We start from the raw sequence: 11427 nt of genomic DNA, 5'->3' as shown, positions 1-11427 counted from the left end.
TGTGGTAGCAGCAAAGCTTTTCCTCTTGGAATCTTGGTTTTAAATTTGCGAAAAGGAAAACCACCTGCAATTAGTAGATATAACACACAGGCACTCATATCCTTATTCGCGTGTCGTATTTCAATTAATCGAAAGCCATTTGCATGCTGTAGGACCGGATCCTATAATGCATTTCTATGCAATTTTCCTTGAAGTTATTGCTAGTAAAGAAATTTAAATGAATTTAGGTGTACTGTATTGTTCATAGATGGCACCACTTACAAAACGTCATTTTTATTATTTTCAAATGAAATGAAGTTTCGAAATTGGAATTCTGCACGCTACCTCTCAAGATTAAATTGGAGGAAAGGATTATTATTAAATAGAAAACAAATAATGTTTCGCACACATGATATTTATTTTCACTTCATAAAACACTTGGAACTGTATATTTGAACTAGGAGAAAAGTACAATATGAGCTTGTTAGGAAAGTCCCGAGCGCAAATGGAAAAGATTAGTGTATGTATAGCAGTGGCGCACCCCCTCAAAGAAAAGGAAAAAACACTAGAAGATTTTCCAAAAATCTTTTCCTAATTAAAATTCATTTTTTTTATTTATGTTGTGTCGTGTCTTCTATTTCTATTCTACTTATGAATTAGCGATCATTGCAGATCTTCAGTCATAGGTCGTATGCGATGCGTAGTGTGTATCCTGAGGGCACCACTGATGTATAGGCATACATATACATACATACATTACTGAGTATCTTTGCCCTGCATCAAACGCACAACAGATAAACTGGGCTCCCTCTTGAAACGACATAAATTAGAACAAATTGTATGCAAACCTCTAAGCAAGATTTCTACCTGCCTAAGACAAATTAAGGATTGCCTAGACCTTCTCTCCTTCCCAAGTGTCTACAGTATCCCCTGCCAGTGTGGAACTCAATACTTTGGACACATAGGACGAACTTCTTTAGTAAGAAAAAAAAAAAAAAAAACGACGCAACAAACAATACACCCGGAATGGAGAACCCAAACGCGGATTATCTCAACATCACAGAAATCCCGTTTCAAATCGGAGAAGTTCTGGAAACAATATCAGCTGAATACAGCAAAAGGAAATATTAAAATCTACGCATCACATAAAAAACAACACCAACGAAATCCTGAGCAGCTTCTTTTTCAGAAGAGAAACTTTCAAAGTAAAGGAGTCTGATTTCTTAAGAATTTAATGAATTTCCTATTGTAGAATTGATAACTGGACTTGAATTTTTCCTGTACTTCTAACTGTGTAATTTTTCAACTCAGCCACGGGAGGAAAAAAAAAACAGCAGAATTACACAATACAGTACAGCAAACATAAAATTAGCACAGAGATTGTCTACTCCTCCTTCACACGGAGGCAATCTCAATGTTCGAGAAAGGAAACCGTTAATCTCTTCTCAGAAGCAAAACGTAAAATATGTCACCACCACCACCTCCAAGAAATAGTCCTTTTCAAGTGGCAGTGGATTCCGACTTTCCCAACACTCCAAACTGAGACAAGTTCGCGCAAAACTAGTGGGGAAATAATCATTCTCTCTCTCTCTCTCTCTCTCTTTCTATTATCATATATGATTATATGATGACATAGTTAAATAGATATGTTTATTGAAAATAGCATTTTAATGTGATGCCTTAGATTTTTTTTGAATTAACAATTTTTCGGATAACCACCTGTAAATTGAAAGTTTCTCTTATCAATATGTCCTTCAAATTTGCATCCGTGGAATTTATACGTAGTGCCGACTTATTTAATTTCATGAAAGAAAACGCTAGAAAACAACTTACGGATAAATAGCCGTTATCATTAAAATGCATGTGGTTTCTTTTGGTTTAAATGGAATTACAGCCGAAGAAATAAGACCATAGCGCAATCCTACATGTCTGTTAACTGCGTAGGTTCTCGGCTTCTTTGCCTGATATTGAAAGACTCAAGAATCTAATAATAAATAACCAAACGGTGATCGAAAATTTTATACGAAAATCTCGCTAATCTGTTTTGGTTGTTCCTGGGAGTTTACAGTTAGGAGGGATTCTGGTGAATACAGGGAGAAAGCAGCTGCAGAGTCTTATTCTCGATAGGAAAGATGCACTATGGCTAAAGTTCAATCATAGCAATCAACGGTAAACTATATTTATGTAAAGAAAATCTTGACTGTTCAGAAAAGAGCTGAGGGTCTGTGATTTTGGAATGATGAATCACGCTTGACCATTTTTCGATCATGATAGGTTGATGTGATGGATGTCTTATGTTCGAGAGCGTCTTTCATCTAGAAAGTCTGGTGTTGGAGGTTAAATGGTAATGACACGATGCTCTTTCTTCTGCTATGAACTAGGTCCTTTAGTTGCAACACCTGGAAAGATAACTCTAGCAAAATATACAACGCTTCTGAATAATGCGCAGTTTTTTCATTGTGGCAGTTTTATGGAAAAGACCCATGTCTATTCACGACATTTTACGGTGTCATACTGCTAGTGCTATTACTAGCAGTATGTTTTAGAACATTATTTTAGAAAAAGGATATGGAAATACTTGACTGGTCTGCATATAACGCAGATCTCAATAAATAGAGACACAATACGCCAGACCAATGAATGAGATCGGCTAACTCACCTTTCGTCGAAAGAGACCAGCGGTACATGGACTAATGGTGAATGAAGAATGATCTCCAAAATACCTGACTTATAATATCAAAAACTAGTGAGATTAGAACCATAGTACGACCCACAGTCTATTAAGCTCTGTAGAATTTAAGTTTCTCTGAAACAGTGTTGTCCTAGTACTTGTTTAAGCATATGAAATGCATAGTGTGCTACATGAATACATGTAGTCCTAAATATATAACCTAGTTTACATTAAATAACTGTTTTTATATTCCTAATATAGAGGTGTGTGTGTGTGTGTGTGTGTGTGTGAGAAAGAGAGAGAGAACGCTGTGTTCTAAATTATAAGAGAAAATAATACACTTATTTTCCTGAAAATGAAAATGTGTGTGTGTGCATGAAGCCGGTTTATCTGTTCTGGGGGACAAAAAACCAGAGTTTCCGGGGATCAGATCAGATAAAGGTTCCCCACGTCACGGATGGAAATCAAAACCAGCTTTCTGACCAAAGGGCTTCGTCTACATCGACTGAGCTAGGTCGGCTCACAGAAGAGAAATAAAAAAAAATAAGTAGGATAAGAAAAAAATAATAAATGGGAAAATAATAATTAAAAGAAAAACAAAAAAAATAATATCTACGATAGAGAAAATAATATAAATTTACAATGTATTTAAAGTATGGCGAGCTCTGTTAAAGATGCCATGATGAAGAACCTGTTTAGATAATTATCCTTCTGGCGAAGCTATACCGTCTCTGAAAACATGCCATTCACAAAGATAACCGTGGAACAATTAAATTCACGTAAACATTCATACTGTAAACACCAGCACAGATATGTGCACACATCGCCTGCAGCATTCATAAACCTAACCTCCTGTTTTTCATTAAATCTAAAATCTCTGCCACAACCGCCGCAGCTCATCTTAAGTAAACTAAGCTACACTCAGTATGATTTCTTCAATCCCCAAGGGTGGTACTTTGCATTTGTGTGATCCGATATTACTTGCCAGAGGATGCCTAATCACGAAACTCTCCTTCTTTGACCTTCTGTGGCTTAAGTTTTTCTTGTCTCATTCGTCTGTTTGCTCTACCGGGTGATAATTATTTACTTCTCCCAGTTCTGAAAGTCATTCTGACCTCTGTCTTCTTATCCGTGAAGCTTGATTTCATGTTATTCAAATTCCTTAATATCGAAGTCATCTTCCTTGGTGGCTTTAATGACCAGAATTCTAACTGGCTCCCTTTAACGATTTCCCTTATCAAGCTTGAAGAGAAATATTTGCTGTAAGTAACGAATTAAAACATTCATCTCTCAAACAGAATACCCGACACTCTCCATACACCCAACACTGACTCTTTTCTCTGCCAGTCTCCTCCTTTCATGTACAGAGTTAATCTGCCTTAGAGTTAATCGAGACACAGAGCTTGGCAAAGTAATCGGGAAATTTTCTTTCGAGAACAGAGTACTTGGGGAGAGTCCTGTCCACGTGTAGAGTATTTGAAAACCGCACTCGCTTGATTCAAGTTTAAGTGTTTGAGTATTATTTATTACGTACTTGAAATCATCATCATCGTATATGTTCATATATGTTCAGGTTTATAACAAGCTGATATAAATTAGGAGACTTTTAGTGTAGAAATTGCCAGCGAAAAGCGGTTAGCCTCATTAAAATTCTGTACAGTAAGGAAACATAACAGCAAATCCTTTTTCCTTGATGATTTAGATGATAATTCAGATCAAATTCTTATTCAAGTTTCATCTCTTAAACGGTCCTCCCCTAGGTCATTCATAACCTCGTACAGTTTGACAGCATAACAACACGAAGCGTTGGTGTCTGAAGTTTTCATCATTTTTTTCTTTTCCCTTCTGTACATTTCTAGGTGGCTCAACTCTTCCAAGCTTTTTCTACACCACTCCTTTGCATCGTTTTTTCATTCTCGTTTTGCCGGTCCCCTTCTGTTATCGGTCCAAAAGGAGGGTAAGTTTCCTTCTAATCATTTTCTCCATTGCATTCTCTTTCCAATTTACTTTAGATTTGTTCTTTACTCGTGACTTTTCTGTAGAGCTATTCATTCATAACTGGACCATATTTAATTTATCCGAAGTGTTCTGGTATACGTGGTTCAGATACTTGACGATTATGTCAACACGTATATCTCACAAACAAACTGCTTAATTCAAGGAGAGGTGATGCTGGCTGAAGAGAATGAACAAGATGCCATACTTGAAATTTTCTCGCACCATAAAATGTCTATAATGGCTTCTACAAACTACTGTATGCAATAATAATTACTATTTAGAAATGAATGTTTCATTGTGGATCCCCCCCACACACACATACACAATATTTATGTTAAAATGTCATCTTCTTCAGCGAACCGATAAATAATTATCATAGCCTGAATTAGCTGATATAACTAATATAAAACTATCATAACTTACCAGCGAAGCTAAATATTATTTTCAAGATGAAATGAATTTAATAGTTTCGCTTAGCAATACGAGATGGCACTAGAGTATATTGAATAAACGTGTAAAGAAAAAGCAGTTGCGTTTTCATGCGATTCCATGTAGGGAATGATCGTAAACCAACCACACATTAATACAGTTAAAAAAGATAAAAAAAAGGAAATTGAGGGATAGATAGATCCAATTTCTAAGTTATGAACTGTATAATGATACTACGATATGATAGTTTATCAGGAGGTAATATGGCTTTGTGAAGGGGCGTTCATGCCTCAGTAATTTACTAACTTTTCATAAGCGTGACGCTGTTCGATAAAGGAAAAATATCTACACGATGATTCTGCTGGATTTTGCAAAGGCGGTTGACAGAATACCACATCGAACTCTATTATGCAAACTAAAACAAATGGGGATGGTTATGTGGATAAGATATCTGGAGAGATACCAAAAATGGTATATAGAGGAGCAGAATTCAGGCGAAAGCTAGTGGTGTGCACAAGGTTCAGTGCTGGGACCTACTGTTTCATTTGTACATAAATGATGTAGAAATAACCAGAAAAAGGAATGTTCAGTTGTGTGCGAATGGTGCGAAATTAGGTAGAGTAATAGCTAAGCAAGGCGATGTGGAGCGCTTGCAGGATCTTCTGCCTATACTGACAGCATGGGCAAAAGATAATGGATACCAGTTTAATGTGAAAAAGGATAAAGTTTTGAATTTTGGGATAAATAGATTGCAAACTGTGTATCACATTTTACACTGTACTGCAGGAAATAGATGAAGCTAGAGATTTAGGAGTGATGGTAGACAGAGAATTAAATTTTAGAAGATATATTGCTGTGGAAGCTCTAAGATTACTTGGCTATTGAAGAACACAGGTCTGCTCAGGTCTGCTTTTGGGCTTGAGGATGAGGAAGTGGTGGAGAGGATTCAGACGCGGGCAACCAATATGGTAAGTGGTCTGTGGAATATTCCCTATGAGGATAGACTGAGGGTGTGTGGACTGCAGAAGTTGTCTGATAGGCGAAAAAAGGGGGAATATGATAGAAACATTTAAGTTACTTAAAGGGTTCTGCAGGATTGATGGAGGGGAAATGTTTCAGTACTTCGCTAGAGAGGACAGGACAAGAGGTCATTCTTGGAAGTTGAGTAAAAGTATGGTCAGTAGGGGAATGAGGACTAGATTTTTCGCGTGGGGAGTTGTGAATCAGTGGAATGGGTTGTCAGAGTCCAAGGAGGGGTATGACAGATTGTGTGAATAGTTTGGTCCTCCCAGGATGGGTTTATGGTCTCCATGAGATACCCGTACAACAACAACAATAATAATAATTGGAACTCAGTAATAAACGCATTTCCAAATTGCATTCAAATAATATTCACTGTAATCGTATAACTGAATTCTATGTAACTGGGGAATGTTTGTTCCAGGTACAGTAATTGTAAGAATTTCCAAAATTTAAAATAAAAAGAAAAGAAAAATTTAAACATCAAGAATTTTGCATTTATACACTTTTTGGATATACAATGTAGGATGTCTCTACACTTCCTAGGTATTCCTTTGAAATATGATGATGGATGGCATACCCACTCTCCAGTCAATAGATCATGTATAGGAGTTCAAGTCTCATTGTAACGTGGATTGTTGTAAATATATTTTAAGTGGTACACGAATTTCATCGCTTAGTGTGAAACTGTAAACCAGCTTAGGGGATAGCTATGAAAGAGTTGAGAGAAAGGGGAGGGAAAAGAGGGAGACGGAGAGTGAATGAGTGAGAGGAGAGAGAGAGAGAGAGAGAGAGAGAGAGAGAGAGAGAGAAACGTATTTAAGTTGATAGACTGAATGCTAAATATTGGAAGGAACACCATACTGGACAATTATGGTAGTGTAATTCAAAGGTCTTCCTTTTCAAAGAAATGTTTCTTTTGCATTGTGCAAACAATGTTTCGATTTACGCCTTGCTTGCATATATGGAAAGGGCAGCGTGATATTTCCTGAAGGAAACTCGCTCTTAGTGAAAAACATACTAAGCCAGCTGAATGTATACAGTTAAAAAAATCTAATGACCTTAGCTGACTGCTTTCATGTTAACTGGAAATAGCATTTCTCAAAGGAAATAAAACCACAGACTTCTTTATTTGCCTTAGAAGCAGCTGCTGGAACCAGCCTGTTATCGAGCTGATTCTCTGGTTCGTCCATGTTTACAAACGAAGAAAATAATTCGTTTTCTTAAACTAGATCGGTAATTTAAAAAATAAAAAGAAACTTAAATTTATCTAATTTATTCGGCAATGATGGAGACAAATTACCTGATAAATGAACCAAGGGTTGAACAGGAGGGAAAAGTTGTTAACATTTCTTGTGTATCTCCTTAACCATTAAGATACACAACATTCATTTCTTTTTCTACGAGAATGCTGCATTTTCTCCAGAAAAATTTACCTGAAACGTCTCTTCTTGCAGACTTATTAGATTAACTGTCGACATCGCACTTTATTTTGTACTTTCCTACATGTAATTAATCGTAAGACGAGATTGTATTTGGTGAGAATGAATCGTAAGAGTTACTTGTAAAGGATGGGTGGGTTAGTGTCTTCACACATCACACCTGAAAAGGTCTTGAGTACTACACATACCTGCCACTGAATTAGAAACTTTTATGTAGAGGCATGCGACTGTCAGTACCGATCCTCTTCAATTTCTTGAGTATAGTTCGGTGAAATATGGGTCCGGAACAGCTTTCATTAGATGCGTTGGTCAAGCCTTCTCGGGCGACGGCGTCTCTACATTTCTGACGATTCCTGACAGACTGACTTAGGACCACAGTTACTCCTATTAGACCAGCAACGTGGGTTATTTTGGTTATTTTTCCAGTGATCAAAACACCCGAGATATCTCAACTTTTGAAACCAGTTAGCTCTGCTGTTTTCAAAATCGTGGTAACAACCAGGGGTACTCGTATACCCACAATAAGCCCTTTGTCGAAATCCGAAGGATGGTTTGTTTTTCCCATTGCTATTAACGCTATGGACGACTACTGACAGGCAACATTCTCAATAGTTGCCTTGAACACGTAGTGACGCACGTGACCAAATATTTTGCATATATGCTGCCCAAGTGACGTTTACGTATATCTGCATAAAGTTCAGATTCAGTAGCCCGAATGTGTAACCACGGGATTTGTCGGAACAGTTTTTATTATTTTTTTTTAATTTTTGCTCCCTGTCTCCTGTCCATTTATCTTAAAATGGAAATCGTTCGTTTTCGAAGACACATCTCCGACAAGTAATCTGAAAATGTTTACTACAGGATTTTCTGACTCCGACACAGATGCGAAGGGCTGGAACTCTCGTTACTTGGACAACTATTTCTTGTCAGTTTATCCTAAAGAAATTTAAAGCATTTCATACTGAACAAAATAGGAGGTTGGCTGCTGTTTATAGCAGTTACTTGGCTAGTATTTTTTTATTATTAGTTTTCTTATTCGTGATGTTGCTGCTGCAGGTGTTATGGTTCTCCGAGAATATTTGTGTCGCTTTCCGGTAATTAAAACAATGATACCATCCATGCAGAGCTACTTTTGAATTGCAGTCATTTTCCTTCTTTTTCCCCAGTACTTTTGACTCTTTTTTTAATACATGAGATGTCTTTTTTTTTTAAACTTGGGTCTTGATTATTATAACAAGATAGACAGCAACTCTTTAAGATACTTGGTTTGAAAGTTAGTGCCTTGGCTCTTGATAAATGAATAAATTACAGATGCTCGTAACAAATAAAACAGTGCACAGTTATGAACGTGGGATTTGTTTTGAAGAGAGAGAGAGAGAGAGAGAGAGAGAGATTCTCGGATACTTATAAGCAATTCCCAATTTCAATAACTATTATTCCCTTGTGAAAAATTGGGAACAATTTACTAAGATGCTAACCGAGCATTGAATAAAGAGGCGTACTAATGTCAAAGCGGCGTACTCTAATGTCGTTTTAACTGCGAATACAGAAGAGGTAAATCTGATTACGAGTATTCCGCTATTTGACATTAATAGGTATATACGAGGACCCTATTAATATGACTCCTCGTATACGTGTATTAATGTTAGTGTAAAGAAAGCAATAAAATCTGTGGTATGGAATTTCACAACATATTTTCGACACAGTGCAGAACTTATCCTTATCTCTAAGATTACGAAGGTGAATCTGAAGTACTGGCATAGGCCATGCCATGCACCATCGGACACGATCATAAAAAAGCTGCAGTATCCAAACACAGAAACCAAATAGAATTGCCGTTATTGTTTGTTAGGGCGCAGTCGTATCCGAAACCTTTGAGAATGCAGAGACCAACTTATGGTCTCCTGGAAGAGGAATTTTTTATTTTATTCGTTTTACTCTCTCTCTCTCTCTCTCTCTCTTTTTCTGTCTAGTGTAATAGAGAAGGGCTGTAAACTTCCTGAAACTCGGCAGTACAGCATCGCAGCATGTTTAATATATCAGCGTAGTATTAAGCAGGATGATCCCTGGATGAGAGGAAGAAACGAAACCAGTTTTAATGTAGAACTATTTTGATTTCAGATGACTTGTTTATGTACTTAGTGTTCTATCATGGAGAATTTCAACTTCTTAGCGGACTGCAGTCATACGCATAAAACCATGTTAACAATTTTGTAGTTTTAGCTGATGAGGCAAAGGCAATAAGACGAGTGTGTTGTTTCCAGTGACGTTTCCGTGAAGCGTTGGCTTCCCATTTCTGTTTATATCGGTGAAGGAAATTAAAAGCCTCCCATCTTATCTGCAAACAGAAAGAAAATTACTAATGTAGGTCTGCAGATTACATCGTTTTCTTTCAAACGACAAGGGAAAGTTTCTTACATTTCGCTATGTGAATCACCAAAAAAAGGTGACAAACCTGTAACACATCGTGAGTAAACGAGGGCCATATAACCCTGAATCCTTGTTTCAAGCTACTGCGGAACAGAGTGATGGTCTCACAACGGACATTGAAAACTATCTGCTGCCTGGAGGCATTCGCAGGTATCCATGACTACGGTCTGTTGATTGGACAGCCAGGATGCTGTCGGCTCAGAAAAAACTATGAATATTGAGATGTGAAAAAATCACACATATTTGTTCAAAACAAAGTAATTGGTTTTAGGGAGACGCTCCTCCTCCTCCTCTGTGATGGCGGTCAGGCAAGAAGGCGGGATCTTTTAAAAGGTGAAAAAAAACAATTCTCGTCTTTTCATTTTAGCCTCTTATGTACGGACGACATTGCAATATTTGTTGAATTACAAAAGTTGCGGTGCAGGTCAGTAATATAATCCTTTTTAAAGAGATGCAAAAGTGGATTGAATCGAATACCATCTGTTGAAGCCCCCCTCCCCGTCAAATTAAAGAACTTTACAAATGGTATTCATTAGGTTTTCATTTCGAAAATAAATCGAAAACCTGTGATGCTGAAGATGTTAGTTGTTGCAAACATTCGTAATAGGAGGAAATCAGAAATAAAACAGATCTTTAAATCGTCAAAAAATTGAGTATTTTATATTTTATATAAAGAAAACAGGAAGTAGCAGATCTTTGGAATATTTGGTCAAAAACAGAGATATTAAAGTCGTTTAATTTGATTTGCTATTTTAAGATTTTACTCAATGATTTGATATTTATTACAATTAATAACCCTAAAATATACTTAAGCGATATCATTTACATTTAATTAGCAAAATATTAATTTGTCATTAGAGAGAGGTCAAAACAATACTACCGTGTGATTTCAAAGGTGGATCCAGACTTCAGTTTTAGTTGAACGATTCGTTATTTATATTGTTTTTAAATATTTTTTATATACTTTACTTTGCTTTTCATGAATAATATTTACTTTAAGTCGGTAATGGCAATAAATACAAATTAAACTATAAATTTTTAATATTTAACTGAAAATTCACCTTCCGCCCCCTCGCTTTTTTTTTGGTGGAAAGCCTCTCGCCATCCGCGACTAAAGCATTCTCATACTTTTTTTTTTTTATGAGTACGCCACTGATTATGTCTGTCTGTGTTCGACGGCAGTGGTTTGTTCTGGGGCGAAAGAGAGGACTAGTTTCAGAATCTCTGGTACCTCTAGGAAAACCTTCAGGGAAACAGCCTTGCGATTCCAGGAAGGTAATTGACTGTCATTTACAGTTTCAGTATTAGCGTTTTCAGGTATATTAGGGAGTGGATTTGGCATTAACTGTGAGGTTTTGCAGTATATTTAACATCAGCTATACATAGTTGTATGGATTCTGACGTTCGACCTGTAGCCCATGTGAAAAGAACCGTCATAAAAAACTCGTTTCGTTCATT

This window comes from Typopeltis vanoorti, chromosome 8 (assembly GCF_054136105.1).
Source record: "Typopeltis vanoorti isolate ZY-2024b chromosome 8, IOZ_Tvanoo_1.0, whole genome shotgun sequence".
Taxonomy (NCBI): Eukaryota; Metazoa; Arthropoda; class Arachnida; order Uropygi; family Thelyphonidae; genus Typopeltis; species Typopeltis vanoorti.
This window is presented reverse-complemented; position numbering follows the sequence as displayed.